Source organism: Ranitomeya imitator, chromosome 6 (genome assembly GCF_032444005.1).
Source record: "Ranitomeya imitator isolate aRanImi1 chromosome 6, aRanImi1.pri, whole genome shotgun sequence".
In the NCBI taxonomy this organism is placed as follows: Eukaryota; Metazoa; Chordata; class Amphibia; order Anura; family Dendrobatidae; genus Ranitomeya; species Ranitomeya imitator.
This window is the reverse complement of record NC_091287.1, coordinates 377,351,149-377,368,544: the sequence shown is the minus strand read 5'-3', so window position 1 is coordinate 377,368,544 and position 17,396 is coordinate 377,351,149. Positions and strand designations below refer to the sequence as shown.

Here is a 17,396-nt window from a genome sequence, read left to right as displayed (position 1 = left end):
CAGATCAATGCATTCCTATGTGTGCGGAATCCCCGTGATTCCGCACAAGGAATGCACATGCTGCGTTTTTTTCCGGAATGCTATTCCGCCACGGGAAAAAAAACGCAACATGTGCACAAAAATTGAGGATTGCATTCTAATAATAGGATGCTTAATGCATGCTTTTTTTAGTGGTTTTATAGCAAAAAACTGCGAAAAATCCTGAACGTGTGCACAGCCTTAAGGTGACTATGTAAGACAGCTGTCTTTCATGCAGGTAATGAGTTGATTAGGAGCGTGTAACTGGTCTACAGGAGGCAGAACTCTTAATGGTTGATAGGGGATTATATGCTTATTTCTCACTGCAAAATGCATATAAATTTATATAATTTATACAATGTGATTTTTCTGGATTTTATTTTTGATACTCTATCTCTCAATGTTAAAATTAACCTACCCTTAACCCCTTCGCGACATGCGCCGTACTAGTACTGCGCTGCCGGCACTGCATTAGTGCCAGCAGCAGTACTAGTACGGCGTACCGATCACCGCGGTCTCGCGCTGAGCGCCGCGGTGATCGGGTGCGGGTGTCAGCTGTATATGACAGCTGACACCCCGCAGCAATGCCCACGATCGGTGCTATCGCTGATCGCGGGCATTTAACCCCTCTGATGCCGCTGTCAGTAGTGACAGCGGCATAGAGGGGGATCGCGCAGGGACGGGGGCTCCCTGCGCTCTCCCACCGGAGCAACGCAATGAGATCGCGTTGCTCCGGTGACCCGGAAGGAGTCCCCGGATCCAAGATGGCCGCCGGACTCCTTCCGGGTCATGAAGTGACCTGGCTAGCCGGCGCCTGCTGAGAGCAGGCGCTGGAAGCCAGCTAAGCTGCCTGTCAGATCGTTGATCTGACAGTGTGCTATGCACAGTGTCAGATCAACGATCTGATCTAATACAGAGATGTCCCACCCTGGGACAATGTTAGAAAGTAAAAAAAAAAAAAAAAAAATAGAATGTGTAAAAAAAAAAATAAAAAAAATCCCCCCCCCCCAAAAAAAAAACATTTCCCAATAAATCCATTTATTTATGTAAAAAAAAAAAAAATAAATAAATGTACACATATTTGGTATCGCCGCGTCCGTAACGACCCGCTCTATAAAACTATCCCACTAGTTAACCCCTTCAGTCAACACCGCAAAAAAAAAAAAAAAAAAACAAGGCAAAAAACAACGCTTTATTATCATACAGGCGAACAAAAAGTGGAATAACACGCGATCAAAACGACGGATATAAATAACCATGGTACCGCTGAAAACGTCATCTTGTCCCGCAAAAAAAAAGCCGCCATACAGCATCATCAGCAGAAAAATAAAAAAGTTATAGCTCTCAGAATAATGCGATGCAAAAACAATTATTTTTTTATATAAAATAGTTTTTATTGTGTAAAAGCACCAAAACATAAAAAAAATTACATAAATGAGGTATCGCTGTAATCGTACTGACCCGAAGAATAAAACTGCTTTATCCATTTTACCACACGTGGAACGGTATAAACGCCCCCCCCTAAAAGAAATTCAGGAATTGCTGGTTTTTGTTCATTCCGCCTCCCAAAAATCGGAATAAAAAGCGATCAAAAAATGTCATCTGCCCGAAAATGTTACCAATAAAAACGTCAACTCGTCCCGCAAAAAACAAGACCTCATATGACTCTGTGGGCCAAAATATGGATAAATTATAGCTCTCAAAATGTGGTGATGCAAAAACTATTTTTTGCAATAAAAAGCGTCTTTTAGTGTGTGACAGCTGCCAATCATAAAAATCCGCCAAAAAAACGCTATAAAAGTAAATCAAACCCCCCTTCATCACCCCCTTAGTTAGGGAAAAATAATAAAATGTAAAAAAATGTATTTATTTCCATTTTCCCATTAGGGCTAGGGTTAGGGCTAGGGCTAGGGTTAGGGTTGGGGTTAGGGTTTCAGTTATAATTGGGGGTTTCCACTGTTTCGGCACATCAGGGGCTCTCCAAACGCGACATGGCGTCCGATCTCAATTCCAGCCAATTCTGCTTTGAAAAAGTAAAACAGGGCTCCTTCCCTTCCGAGTTCTCCTGTGTGCCCAAACAGTGGTTCCCCCCAACATATGGGGTATCAGCGTTCTCAGGACAAGTTGGACAACAACTTTTGGGGTCCAATTTGTCCTGTTACCCTTGGGAAAATAAAAACATAGGGGATAAAATATCATTTTCGTGGAAAAAAAAATATTTTTTATTTTCACGGCTCTGCGTTATAAACTGTAGTGAAACACTTGTTGGTTCAAAGCTCTCACAACACATCTAGATAAGTTCCTTGGGGGGTCTAGTTTCCAATATGGGGTCACTTGTGGGTGGTTTCTACTGTTTAGGTACATCAGGGGCTCTGCAAATGCAACATGACACCTGCAGTCCATTCCATCTAAGTCTGCATTTCAATCGGTGCTCCTTCCCTTCCGAGCTCTGCCATGCACTCAAACGGTGGTTCCCCCCCACATGTGGGGTATCAGCGTACTCAGGACAAATTGGACAATAACATTTGTGGTCCAATTTCTCCTGTTACCCTTGGGGAAAAAAAAATTGCGGGCTAAAACATCATTTTGTGGAAAGAAAAAATGATTTTTTAATTTTCACAATGCTACATTCTAAACTTTAGTGAAACAATTGGGGGTTAAAAGTGCTCACCACACATCTAGATAAGTTCCTTAGGGGGTCTTCTTTACAAAATGGGGTCACTTGTGGGGGGTTTCCACTGTTAAGGCACGTCAGGGGCTTTCCAAATGCGACATGGCGTCCGATCTCAATTCCAGCCAATTTTGCATTGAAAAGTCAAATGGCACTCTTTCCCTTCCGAGCTCTGCCATGCGCTCAAACAGTGGTTTATCCCCATATATGAAGTATCGACGTACTCAGGACAAATTGCACAACAACTTTTGGGGTCCAATTTATCCTTTTACCCTTGGGAAAATAAAAAATTTGGGGCAAAAAGATAATTTTTTGTGAAAATTAATAAAAAAAATTTTTTTACGGCTCTACATTATAAACTTCTGTGAAGCACTTGGAGGTTCAAAGTGCTCACCACACATCTAGATTAGTTCCTTAGGGGGTCTACTTTCCAAAATGGTGTCACTTGTGGGGGTTTCCACTGTTTAGGCACATCAGGGGCTCTCCAATCGTGACATGGGCTGCGATCTCAATTCCAGCAAATCTTGCATTGAAAAGTCAAATGGCGCTCCTTCCCTTCCGAGCTCTGCCATGTGCCCAAACAGTGGTTTACCCCCACATATGGGGTATCGGCGTACTCAGGACAAATTGTACAACGACTTTTGTGGTCCAATTTCTCCTGTTACCCTTGGTAAAATGAAACAAATTGGACCTGAAGTAAAAATTTTGTGAAAAAAAAGTTAAATGTTCAATTTTTTTAAACATTCAAAAAATTCCTGTGAAGCACCTGAAGGGTTAATAAACTTTTTGAATGTGGTTTTGAGTACCTTGAGGGGTGCAGTTTTTAGAATGGTGTCACTTTTGGGCATTTTCTGTCAGATAGACCCCTCAAAGTCACTTCAAGTGTGAGGTGGTCCGTAAAAAAATGGTTTTGCAAATTTTGTTGCAAAAATGAGAAATCGCTGGTCAACTTTTAACCCTTATAACGTCCTAACAAAAAAAAATTATGTTTCCAAAATTGTGCTGATGTAAAGCAGACATGTGGGAAATGTTGTTTATTAACTATATTATGTGATATAACTCTCTAATTTAAGGGCATAAAAACTAAGAGTTTGAAAATTGCTAAATTTTCATAATTTCCGACAAATTTTTGTTTTTTTCACAAATAAATGCAAGTCATATCGAAGAAGTTTTACCACTATCATGAAGTACAATATGTCACGAGAAAACCGTGTCAGAATCACCAGGATCCGTTGAAGCGTTTCAGAGTTATAACCTCATAAAGTGACAGTGGTCAGAATTGTAAAAATTGGCCCTGTCACTTAGGTGAAAACAGGCTTTGGGGTGAAGGGGTTAACCCCTTCCCGACCCATGACGCCACGTAGGCGTCATGAAAGTCGGTGCCATTCCGACCCATGACGCCTATGCGGCGTCATGGAAAGATCGCGTCCCTGCAGATCGGGTGAAAGGGTTAACTCCCATTTCACCCGATCTGCAGGGACAGGGGGAGTGGTAGTTTAGCCCAGGGGGGGTGGCTTCACCCCCTCGTGGCTACGATCGCTCTGATTGGCAGTTTCACTTTCAACAGCCAATCAGAGCGATTTGTAATATTTCACCCATTATAACGGGTGAAATATTACAATCCAGCCATGGCCGATGCTGAAATATCATCGGCCATGGCTGGAAATACTAGTGTGCCCCCACCCCACCCCTCCGATCGCCCCCCCACCCCCCCGATCTGGCCGGTACACTGCTCCGGCTCCCCTCCGCCCTGTGCTCCGCTCCCCCCCGTGCTCGTGTCCGCTCCCCCCGTGCTCCAATCACCCCCCCGTGCTCCAATCACCCCCCCTGCACTCCGATCCACCCCCCCGTGCTCCGTTCCACCCCCCCGTGCTCCGTTCCACCCCCCCGTGCTCCATTCCAGCCCCCCCGTGCTCCATTCCACGCCCCCCGCGCTCCGTTCCACCCCTCCCGCGCTCCGATTCCCCCCCCCCGTGCTCCGATCCCCCCCCCCGTGGTCCCCCCCCACCCTATCATACTTACCGATCCAGCAGTGGTCCCGTCCGTCTTCTCCCGGGCGCCGCCATCTTCCAAAATGGCGGGCGCATGCGCACTGCGCCCGCCGAATCTGCCGGCCGGCAGATTCGTTCCAAAGTGCATTTTGATCACTGAGATAGATTATATCTCAGTGATCAAAATAAAAAAAATAATAAATGACCCCCCCCTTTGTCACCCCCATAGGTAGGGACAATAAAAAAATAAAGAAATTTTTTTTTTTCCACTAATGTTAGAATAGGGTTAGGGGTAGGGTTAGGGCTAGGGTTAGGGTTAGGAATGTGCACACGTATTCTGGTCCTCTCCGGATTTTTCCGCTGCGGATTTGATAAATCCGCAGTGCTAAACCGCTGCGGATTTATGGCGGATTTACCGCGTTTTTTTCTGCGCATTTCACTGCGGTTTTACAATTGCGATTTTCTATTGGAGCAGTTGTAAAACCGCTGCGGAATCCGCACAAAGAAGTGACATGCTGCGGAATGTAAACCGCTGCGTTTCCGTGCAGTTTTTCCGCAGCATGTGTACAGCGATTTTTGTTTCCCATAGGTTTACATTGAACTGTACACTCATGGGAAACTGCTGCGGATCCGCAGCGTTTTCCGCAGCGTGTGCACATACCTTTAGAATTAGGCTATGTGCACACGGTGCGGATTTGGCTGCGGATTCGCAGCAGTGTTCCATCAGGTTTACAGTACCATGTAAACATATGAAAAACCAAATCCGCTGTGCCCATGGTGCGGAAAATACCGCGCGGGAACGCTGCGTTGTATTTTCCGCAGCATGTCAATTCTTTGTGCGGATTCCGCAGCGTTTTACACCTGTTCCTCAATAGGAATCCGCAGGTGAAGTCCGCACAAAAAACACTGGAAATCCGCGGAAAATCCGCAGGTAAAACACAGTGCCTTTTACCCGCAGATTTTTCAAAAATGGTGCGGAAATATCTCACACGAATCCGCAACGTGGGCACATAGCCTTAGGGTTAGGGTTGGAATTAGGGTTGTGGTTAGGGTTAGGGGTGTGTTGGGGTTAGTGTTGTGGTTAGGGGTGTGTTGGGGTTAGGGTTGTGATTAGGATTATGGCTACAGTTGGGATTAGGGTTAGGGGTGTGTTGGGGTTAGTGTTGGAGTTAGAATTGAGGGGTTACCACTGTTTAGGCACATCAGGGGTCTCCAAACGCAACATGGCGCCACCATTGATTCCAGCCAATCTCGTATTCAAAAAGTCAAATGGTGCTCCCTCACTTCCGAGCCCTGACGTGTGCCCAAACAGTGGTTTACCCCCACATATGGGGTATCAGTGTACTCAGGACAAACTGCGCAACAATTACTGGGGTCCAATTTCTCCTGTTACCCTTGTGAATCTAAAAAAATGCTTGCTAAAACATAATTTTTGAGGAAAGAAAAATGATTTTTTATTTTCACGGCTCTGCGTTGTAAACGTCTGTGAAGCACTTGGGGGTTCAAAGTGCTCACCACATATCTAGATAAGTTCCTTGGGGGGTCTAGTTTCTAAAATGGGGTCACTTGTGGGGGGTTTCTACTGTTTAGGCACATCAGGGGCTCTGCAAACGCAACGTGACGCCCGCAGAGCATTCCATCAAAGTCTGCATTTCAAAACGTCACTACTTCAATTCCAAGCCCCGGCATGTGCCCAAACAGTAGTTTACCCCCACATATGGGGTATCACCGTACTCAGGAGAAACGGGACAACAAATATTGGGGTCAAATTTCTCCTGTTACCCTTGGGAAAATTAAAAAATTCTGGGCTAAATAATTATTTTTGAGGAAAGAAAACGTATTTATTATTTTCACGGCTCTGCATTATAAACTTCTATGAAGCACTTGGGGGTTCAAAGTGCTCACCACACATCTAGATAAGTTTCTTTGGGGGTCTAGTTTCCAAAATGGGGTCACTTGTGGGGGGTTTCTACTGTTAAGCCACATCAGGGGCTCTGCAAACGCAACGTGACGCCCACAGAGCATTCCATCAAAGTCTGCATTTCAAAACGTCACTACTTCACTTCCGAGCCCCGGCATGTGCCCAAACAGTGATTTACCCCCACATATGGGGTATCAGCGTACTCAGGAGAAACTGGACAACAACTTTTGGGGTCAAATTTCTCCTGTTACCCTTGGGAAAATAAAAAATTGCAGGCTAAAAGATCATTTTTGAGAAAATAATTTTTTTTTTTATTTTCATGGCTCTGCGTTATAAACTTCTGTGAAGCACTTGGGGGTTCAAAGTCCTCACCACACATCTAGATTAGTTCCTTTGGGGGTCTAGTTTCTAAAATGGTGTCATTTCTGGGGGATCTCCAATGTTTAGGCACACAGGGGCTCTCCAAACGTGACATGGTGTCCGCTAATGATTGGAGCTAATTTTCCATTTAAAAAGCCAAATGGCGTGCCATCCCTTCCGAGCCCTGCCGTGCGCCCAAACAGTGGTTTACCCCCACATATGGGGTATCAGCGTACTCAGGACAAACTGGACAACAATATTTGGGGTCCAATTTCTCCTATTATCCTTGGCAAAATAGGAAATTCCAGGCTAAAAAATCATTTTTGAGGAAAGAAAAATTATTTTTTATTTTCATGGCTCTGCGTTATAAACTTCTGTGAAGCACCTGGGGGTTTAAAGTGCTCAATATGCATCTAGATAAGTTCCTTGGGGGGTCTAGTTTCCAAAATGGGGTCACTTGTGCGGGAGCTCCAATGTTTAGGCACACAGGGGCTCTCCAAACGTGACATGGTGTCCGCTAACAATTGGAGCTAATTTTCCATTCAAAAAGTCAAATGGCGCGCCTTCTCTTCCGAGCCCTGCCGAGTGCCCAAACAGTGGTTTACCCCCACATATGAGGTATCGGCGTACTCGGGAGAAATTGCCCAACAAATTTTATGATCCATTTTATCCTACTGCCCATGTGAAAATGAAAAAATTGAGGCGAAAAGAATTTTTTTGTGAAAAAAAATTACTTTTTCATTTTTACAGATCAATTTGTGAAGCACCTGAGGGTTTAAAGTGCTCACTAGGCATCTAAATTAGTTCCTTGGGGGGTCTAGTTTCCAAAATGGGGTCACTTGTGGGGGAGCGCCAATGTTTAGGCACACAGGAGCTATCCAAACGCGACATGGTGTCCGCTAACGATGGAAATAATTTTTCATTCAAAAAGTCAAATGGCGCTCCTTCCCTTCCGAGCCTTACCATGTGCCCAAACAGTGGTTTACCTCCACATGTGAGGTATTGGTGTACTCAGGAGAAATTGCCCAACACATTTTAGGATCCATTTTATCCTGTTGCCCATGTGAAAATGAAAAAATTGAGGCTAAAAGAATTTTTTTGTGAAAAAAAAGTACTTTTTCATTTTTACGGATCAATTTGTGAAGCACCTGGGGGTTCAAAGTGCTCACTATGCATCTAGATAAGTTCCTTGGGGCGTCTAGTTTCCAAAATGGGGTCACTTGTGGGGGAGCTCCAATTTTTAGGCACACGGGGGCTCTCCAAACGTGACATGGTGTCCGCTAAAGAGTGGAGCCAATTTTTGATTCAAAAAGTCAAATGGCGCTCCTTCCCTTCCAAGCCCTGCCGTGCGCCAAAACAGTGGTTTACCCCCACATATGAGGTATCAGCGTACTCAGGACAAATTGGACAACAACTTTCGTGGTTCAGTTTCTCCTTTTACCATTGGGAAAATAAAAAAATTGTTGCTAAAAGATAATTTTTGTGACTAAAAAGTTAAATGTTCATTTTTTCCTTCCATGTTGCTTCTGCTGCTGTGAAGCACCTGAAGGGTTAATAAACTTCTTGAATGTGGTTTTGAGTACCTTGAGGGGTGCAGTTTTTAGAATGGTGTCACTTTTGGGTATTTTCAGCCATATAGACCCCTCAAACTGACTTCAAATGTGAGGTGGTCCCTAAAAAAAATGGTTTTGTAAATTTCGTTGTAAAAATGACAAATCGCTGGTCGAATTTTAACCCTTATAACTTCCTAACAAAAAAAAATTTTGTTTCCAAAATTGTGCTGATGTAAAGTAAACATGTGGGAAATGTTATTTATTAACTATTTTGTGTCACATATCTCTCTGGTTTAACAGAATAAAAATTCAAAATGTGAAAATTGCGAAATTTTCAAAATTTTCGCCAAATTTCCGTGTTTATCACAAATAAATGCAGAATTTATTGACCTAAATTTACCACTAACATGAAGCCCAATATGTCACGAAAAAACAATCTCAGAACCGCTAGGATCCGTTGAAGCGTTCCTGAGTTATTACCTCATAAAGGGACACTGGTCAGAATTGCAAAAAACGGCAAGGTCTTTAAGGTCAAAATAGGCTGGGTCTTGAAGGGGTTAAAATCATAGACTGTTCATGTCTTTGTCGGTGGGCAAACTTACAAAATCGGCAAGCTATCAAATACTTATTTCCTCCACTGTAGCTATGACCTCTTTCTGCAATAGGAAGCTAATACACATTCCTTGTGTAAAATCTGCTGCTTCTTCCCCACACCTATGGCAATCTGCAGTGGTCGAGCTACCCATTTTATATAACCTGCTAGGTGTCAGGTAGCATTGATGGACTATATACATTTGGATTAGCTTGTCATTAATTTCCGGTGAAACATATTGCTGGGAGGTCAAGGCCTCGTTCCAATCCTCCTCGAACAGGTGAGGCTTTTACAGGATAACACTCATTTATGATTATTGTTCCGTGTAAACCCGGTGTTAACCAACAGGTTATCAAGCAAAGTACCTGTTCATCAGGTGATTAGATTGTTTATGCTGGCAAAAAAAATAATTCTTGGGCAACGTTCCCTTGGTGAGTTTTTTTTGACGATGCAGAATTTCTGCACCTATTATGTAAATTAGGTTACATGCATTTTTTTATAGTGTTTTTGACACTGCTGTCTTTTGTCTCTTGTTACTATGTCATGCTGTAAATAAAGCTGCTTTGTTTTGATACTTCCTGGTATTTGGCTTTAACGAAACTTTGACATACTTAGGTGCGGCTCACATGCGGTTTTGATTCATTTCTGCCTTCTGCGTTTTTCACCTGCGCGATTTCCACACCTAATGCAATTCTACAGGCAAATTCAGCACATAAAACTCCGTGTACCCGCAAAGAAATTGCCATGCTGCAGATTTGAAACTCATCGCAGGTCAGTTTACGCAGCATTAAAAAAAGCACCGTGGGCATGCGATTTCTATTAAGCCCCTCCACTTTGCTGGACCTGTAAGATGTTGCATTTTTGACTCAGAAAAAATACACGGTGTCAAAAAAGCACGAAATCATTATCTTGAGAATGTAGCCTTATTGACAGCATGTCAACCAGAGAAGATAGGTTGTACTGGCGATAACATGATCTTGTGTGGGAACAGAATAATCCTATAAATGATCATTCTGTTCCCATCAGCTGTGCTTTATAAACAGGCCGGTAAGTGACTTAAATCGCCTTAAATCTTACTAAAACCTGGTAATAACCATTTTTCTCTGCTTCCATAATTTTTGCTGGGCTCCTGATGCCATCACTTGATGCATAAAAATCACAGAATGTGATGAAATATTGCTAGTATACCTTGAATACAGCTTTGTCAATCCCTGCACATTAACCCCTTTGTGATCTGCACCGTACTTGTACTGCACATGTCATGTCTCCCCTTTTGATGTTGGCTCTGGCGGTGAGCCCACAAGTTTTCCTGCACATGTCAGCTGTTTTTGAACAGCTGACATGTGCCCGGAACAGCCGTGGGAGGAATTGCGATCCACCCGCGGCTCTTAACCCGCTAAATGCTGCTGTCAAACTCTGACAGCGGCATTTAAGGCATGCTTCCAGCCATCGGGCTGGAAATCCGCCCAATGGTGATCCCCGTCACGTGATTGCGGGTGACTGATGTGTTGGCCCGACAACCAAAGTTTTCCTGGAGACCACTGCGGTTGTCACTGCCGGCTTGCTGTGAGCACCGCTTGGTGGTCAGCGCTCATAGCAAGTGAGGTATTCTGACCATCACCTGTATGTAGCAGAACCAATCGGGTTATGGCAGCTTCTAGTCTTCCATGGCTCCCAAAAAAAAAAAAATTTAAATCACCCCCCTTTCACCCCATTCAAAATAAACCAATAAAAAAAATCGCACGCAACATTGCTTTAACATGCAATAACGGGTGATCAAAAGATCGTAAATGGTATCAATAAAAATGTCAGCTCGGCATGCAGAAAATAAGCCCTCACCTCACCCAACCCGGGATCATGAAAAGTGGAGACACTACGGGTCTCGGAAAAGTGTTTTGTTTTGTTTTTTGTTTGTTTTTTTGCAATTTCACCCCATTTGGAATTTTTCCCATTTTTGAGTACATGGGGAAAACCAATGGTACATGGTGAAACCAATGGTGTTGTTCAAAAGTACAACTCGTCCCGCAAAAAACAAGCCCTAACATGGCTATATTGTCCAAATAATAAAAAGGTTATGGCTCTGGGAAGAAGGGGAGCAAATAAAAACAAAAATGCAAAAACTAAAAAGGGCAAGGTCGTGGAGGGGTTAATAGGCTGGGAATTTGTAAAAAGCAAGGTGAAGGGATAATGCAACCAAGCCATAATGGTGTCCCCTCTTTTCCTATCGCCACGACAGCACCCACAACGAGAGAGGGGATCCGCCCACCTTCCGGACAGGAACCTACAGGTTAAAAAGGGGCGGTCCCCCTCGCCCTCCAGTTTGGGTTTTTGTCCGAACGGCGGGAGCCTACAGGTCGTTTCACCTACCCGGGTCCGCCAAGCCTCTGTTTGGTGTCCAGGTGAGAACGGCAGAGTCGGGGGCCCGGAAGCAGCGTCGGGGGAAGTTCTGTGTCCAGCTTCCCCCCTCGTCTGGCAAGGAGCGGCTGAACGCTGAGGTGGCGTTCCCAGGGGAAGGCACGCCGCCCTGGGTCGTCCACACGCGCGACACTGCGGGAGCAGGTCGGCGCTTATGACCCGGAAGTGAGCTAACGACTTCCGGAGGAGGCCGGGAGGAGGAGCGCGGGACCTTTGAAAAGAAGGCAGCGCTTGGTGAGTGGTGTGCGGCGATATGTCTTCCACAGGAGACGCCGAACACCGAAAAGGAGAGCAGCAGCAGATCTCAGAGTGGAGATGTGGCACGCGGGCAGCAGGATCCTGGCACGCCACATCGCACCTCACCCCCTCAGAAACCGGTACTCTAATTTCATCAGCAGTGGTGAGTGTTATATCTGAGCCACTGGCTGATACAATTGTCTTCTATACTATGTTTTATTGTAGGGGAAGAAGGTCTCAAAATCCAAACATAAGCAGTGTGCATTATGCATGGAACCACTACCTGACACCTATGTAAAGAGATTATGTCAGACGTGTATATGCCGCACGTTAGAGGAAGAGGCCCCCCTTCGTGTATCATAGTAACATAGTAACATAGTTAGTAAGGCCGAAAAAAGACATTTGTCCATCCAGTTCAGCCTATATTCCATCATAATAAATACCCAGATCTACGTCCTTCTACAGAACCTAATAATCCCATATCGGATTTGGGGGAAATAATCGCGACTGGGAAACATCGGATCAAAAGAAGAAAGGTGGATACTATAAGAACCCTCCATCTTTCTCAAGACGTAGACGTAATTACAGATAATACTGATCTACCAGTAGGGGGAAGACTAAAGTTCTTCTCAGAAAAATGGGAAAAGATTACTTCTAGTGCCTGGATAATGGGGGTGGTTGAGTCAGGATTAAAATTAGAATTTTTGAGAACTCCACCAAATCATTTTGTGATAACATCACTGGACACGCCGGCCCAACAACAGGCCTTAGAATTAGAGATCCAACAATTGCTTACAAAGGGGGTTATTGAAGAAGTACCAAAACATCAGGAGAAGACGGGCTTTTATTCTCCGCTATTCTTAATCTCTAAACCTGATGGGTCCTTTAGGACTATCATAAATTTACGTAAATTGAATAGATATCTTCAGTACCACGCTTTTAAGATGGAATCCATTAAGTCAACAACTAAGCTTTTGTTTCCTAGGTGCTACATGTCGGTCTTGGATCTAAAAGATGCGTACTACCATCTTCCAGTTCACAGAAATCACCAGCAATTCCTCAGGATGGCAGTATGGGTAAACCATCAGATTAAACATTTCCAATATTTGGCAATGCCCTTTGGCCTATCCATGGCACCTAGAATTTTTACTAAAGTTATCTCGGAAGTAATGGCCCATATTAGGGAAAAGGAAACCCTTGTAGTGCCCTATCTAGATGATTTTTTGATAATCGGAAATTCAATTGCTCAGTGTACATGTAGGGTAAATGCCATAATATCTTCCCTACAGGAACTCGGGTGGATAGTCAACTGGGAAAAATCAAAACTAGAACCCACAAGACGTCAGATCTTTCTAGGAGTTCTGCTAGACTCAGAAGACCAGTCATCCTTCCTACCAGAAGAGAAGAAGCAGAAGATTATCCAAAGAATCAGGGCTGTAAGGAAAATTCCAAACTTAAGTTTAAGAGACGCAATGTCTCTACTAGGATCTTTAACTGCGTGTATATCGGCAGTGAGATGGGCTCAGGTTCACACTCGAATGCTTCAATACGAGGTTCTTCAAGCGGAGAAAGATCTTCATGGTGCTCTGAGCAGAAAATTCGATCTATCACCCGCCACTCTTCACGATCTAAGATGGTGGCTCGATCTGGCACATCTGTCAAAAGGGGTTCTCTGGACCATCACTCCGAACAATGTAATTACAACAGATGCCAGTCCGTTTGGTTGGGGAGCCCATATGGAGGACATTCTGACCCAAGGGCAATGGTCGATTCAAGAATCCCAGTATTCCTCAAATCTAAGAGAGCTTGTGGCAGTCAAACAGGCTCTTCTTTGCTTACTACCATCCCTGAGGAATGCACATGTACAGATACAAACAGACAATATGACTGTGGTAGCCTATATCAATCATCAGGGGGGGACAAGATCTCGATCCCTAATGACCACTACAGCACAGATATTGTCTCTGGCCGAGAATCACTTACAATCCCTGTCGGCAGTTCATATAAAAGGAGAACTCAATATAGAGGCGGACTATCTCAGTCGCCATTCCCTTCGTCAGGGAGAGTGGTCCCTAGACCAACAGGTATTCGATCAAATAGTCGATCTGTGGGGTTTGCCGATAATAGACCTATTTGCTACGAGAAAGAACAGGAAGGTCAGGAGGTTCGCATCCTTACACATGGCAGACCAACCATTCATAGTGGATTCCCTTCGTGTCCGTTGGGACTTCCAGCTGGCTTATGCCTTTCCTCCTATGTGCCTGATTCCGATAGTTCTCAGGAAGATTCGGGAAGAAGGAGCCAGAGTGATCCTAATCGCCCCCTTCTGGCCCAGGAGGCCTTGGTTCTCTCTCCTCAGAACGATGTCAGTGACGGATCCCTGGGTGTTGCCAGTGGTTCCGGAGCTCCTTTCTCAAGGTCCGTTTCGTCATCCAAATTTGGAGACTCTTCACTTAACGGCTTGGAACTTGAGAGGGAGCTTCTGAAGGAGAGGGGGTTCTCCAATGCTTTAATTACTACCTTATTGAAAAGCAGAAAGGAGATTACTACAAAGATCTATACAAAAATTTGGAAAAAATTCCTTATGTTTCATCAGCAACCATTAGGAGATAAGGCTCTGATTTCAGCTATTCTAGAATTCCTTCAGAAAGGCTGGGAATTGGGTTTAGCAGTCAACACTCTGAGAGTTCATGTTTCAGCCTTGGGGGCTCTGTATAACAGTGATATAGCTGGTAATAGATGGGTTGCTAGGTTTATTAAGGCATGTCAGCGTTCGAACACAATCCATATTGTAAGAATACCCCCTTGGGATTTAAATTTGGTACTTGAGGCATTGACTGAACCTCCGTTCGAGCCATTAGACTCTATTTCTATAAAAAATTTAACCTTAAAAACAGCTCTACTCTTAGCCTTAACATCTGCCAGGAGGGTCAGTGATATACATGCGTTATCAGTAGATCCTCCCTATCTAATAATTCTCCAGGATAAGATTGTCCTAAAACCCGATCCTGCATATTTGCCAAAAGTAGCAACTAAATTTCATAGAAGTCAGGAGATTTATTTACCATCTTTCTATGAGAATCCAGGTTCAGAAGAGGAGAAAAAATATCATACTCTAGATGTAAAGAGAGCGATATTAGAATACCTGGACAGGACACAAAGCTGGAGACAGAGTAGGGCTCTGTTTGTTTCTTTCCAGAATCAGAAAAAAGGTTCTGGGGTCACGAAGAACTCTATCGCTAGATGGATTAGAGAAGCGATATGTCTTGCCTATTCTGCCAGGGGAGTAACACCACCAGAAGGCATCAGGGCGCACTCCACTCGGGCCATGGCATCATCCTGGGCGGAGAAGGCAGATGTCCCCATTGAAATGATATGTAAGGCGGCAACTTGGTCATCACCTTCCACCTTTTATAAGCACTATCGCCTTGATCTATCAGCTAATTCCAGCTTACAATTTGGCCGTTCAGTACTTAGTGCTGTAGTCCCTCCCAGTTAAATAGTCTTTGAAAGTCTCTCGTTGTGGGTGCTGTCGTGGCGATAGGAAAACCGGTTTTTACGTACCGGTAATAGGATTTTAGAGTCCACGACAGCACCCATACATTCCCCCCCCCCCCTGTATTTAGTTACTTATTCCTGCACTCTGTTGGAAGGTGTGCCTTAAAGATCACTCTTTAGAGGTGGTGGTATTTAGTATTGTTTAAGATAATATTATCATGTACTGATTCATTGGCGGTATCCCTTGTACTCTGGAACACAAACTGGAGGGCGAGGGGGACCGCCCCTTTTTAACCTGTAGGTTCCTGTCCGGAAGGTGGGCGGATCCCCTCTCTCGTTGTGGGTGCTGTCGTGGACTCTGTAAAATCCTATTACCGGTACGTAAAAACCAGTATTCTAAGGACGGTGGGAGTGCTGGCAGTATTAATCACTAATACTAGTGGGAAAGAAGGGACAGATTGGATCCAAGGGGCATTGGGGATTCATTTTATCCTCATTTGGCCCCTGTGTCAGCATATACTAGATACCAGTTACTTTCCGGATTCTGTCGCTGATCTATAAATGCAATGTTTGGTTTCAGTGTTACACATTTGTCAGCCATGTACATGAATCACACATGTAACGCATTTTGAACATGAAAAATATTTAGGTGAAACTTACTGTTACCCCTTACGTGACAACCCAATGAAACGGCGTGTCTCCAGTAACCAGTCTGCTTCAGGTTAGTCGGGTTTCTGCTCAAGGAATATTTATCATTGGCCTGAGAACAGAGAAGGGAAAGGGTGTTTTTGTAGACCCTAGATCATACCTTCCTCCTACCATAGATTACTAAACACAAGCACCCCAAAACACACCATCTTACCCCAGATCATATGTGCTTTTTGGCAACTTCCTTTTTACAAAAATGTTAACATTTCCATCACCGTAATCAGTAAAATTAGTTTGTAAATACCTTAATTTCCATACTTCACCACTAGGTGGCAGGCAAATATTATATGACGTGAATCTCGTCTCTGCTTTTCATTTGCATTCTCACACATTTGTGCATGGTTGATGCCATTCAAGGGATGATAAACATTATTACTTGGATCCCGGTCAGAAGTCTCTAGCCAAACCAGATCTCACACTTTGCACTGATGAGGGGCAGCACCCCAAAACACATTGTCTGCAAATTGGGATTCTGTTTTGGCTTTTATCGTAAGTCATCTGACAAGGCTCTTTTAAAGGGAACCTGTCACCCCGTTTTTTCAAGATGAGCTACAAATACCGTTAAATAGTGGCAGAGCTGTGCTTTACATTAGTGTATTTTGTGAACCTTTATTCCCCACCTATGCTGCCGAAATACCTTTGTAAAGTCGCCGTTTTGGGCTGTCACTCACGCTAGTCAGGTCATATGGGCGTGGTGGTGACAGCGCTGTTTCTCCCCCAGATCTCTGTTGGTGGCGTAGTGGTGTGCGCATGTCCAACTGGCGAATCCACTGCGCAGCTTGAAGGAAAATAGCGCGATCTGCGCTATTCAGCCGTTTATCGGTGGGCGCGGCCATCTTTGTGAGGCCGCGCATGCGCAGATGGTTATTTATAACTCTGCAAAGGAATCGAATCATATATAAGGTGAAAAGACAGCATCACACATGGAAGAAGCCTCGTAGCCGAAACAACGCTGTCGGAGTGGCAGCAAAAGGCGCACAGTGCAGCCCATTCCTTTTTGAAGCAAGTCCTTTACATATTACACAACGTATTTGGCAGTATATTCATTATTTACATGGTCTTCACCCTAGCACTTTGTTACTGTCTTTTCACCTTATATGATATGATTCCTTTGCAGAGTTATAAATAATCATTTATCTATAGTGAAATCTATGTATGCGTGTGTGTATGTATATATATGTATGTGTGTGTATATATATACCGTATATACTCGAGTATAAGCCGACCCGAGTATAAGCCGACCCCCCTAATTTTGCCACAAAAAACTGGGAAAACTTATTGACTCGAGTATAAGCCTAGGGTGGAAATGCAGCATTTACCGGTGAATTTCAAAAATAAAAATAGATCATTATTTCCCCATAGCTGTGCCATATAGTGCTCTGCACCGTTCATATTTCCCCATAGGTGTGAACCATATAGTGCTCTGCACCGT

General features: G+C 44.1%; 1 protein-coding gene across 1 annotated transcript in view; it reads left to right on the top strand.

Annotated features, from left to right (window-relative positions):
* Nucleotides 1-17,396, top strand: part of CIDEA (cell death inducing DFFA like effector a) — a 56,217-nt gene that overhangs the window by 21,815 nt on the left and 17,006 nt on the right. The window lies entirely within an intron of this gene.